Source organism: Octopus bimaculoides, chromosome 26 (assembly GCF_001194135.2).
Source record: "Octopus bimaculoides isolate UCB-OBI-ISO-001 chromosome 26, ASM119413v2, whole genome shotgun sequence".
Lineage (NCBI taxonomy): Eukaryota > Metazoa > Mollusca > Cephalopoda > Octopoda > Octopodidae > Octopus > Octopus bimaculoides.
This window is the reverse complement of record NC_069006.1, coordinates 3,308,858-3,309,129: the sequence shown is the minus strand read 5'-3', so window position 1 is coordinate 3,309,129 and position 272 is coordinate 3,308,858.

The window sequence follows — 272 nt, the reverse complement described above, 5'->3', positions numbered from 1 at the left end:
TATATATAAAGATAGATAGATAAGATAGATATACATATATATATGTGTGTGTGTGTGTGTGTGTGTGTGCGTGTGTGTATGTATGCATGTATGTATGTATATATGTATGTCTCTATCTGCATGTCTATAAACATATAATTGTGCGTGTGTCTGTACACACACACACGCACGCACACGCACACACACACACGCACACACACACACACACACACACACACACACACACACACACACACACACACATATATATGTATGTATATATATATTACTCC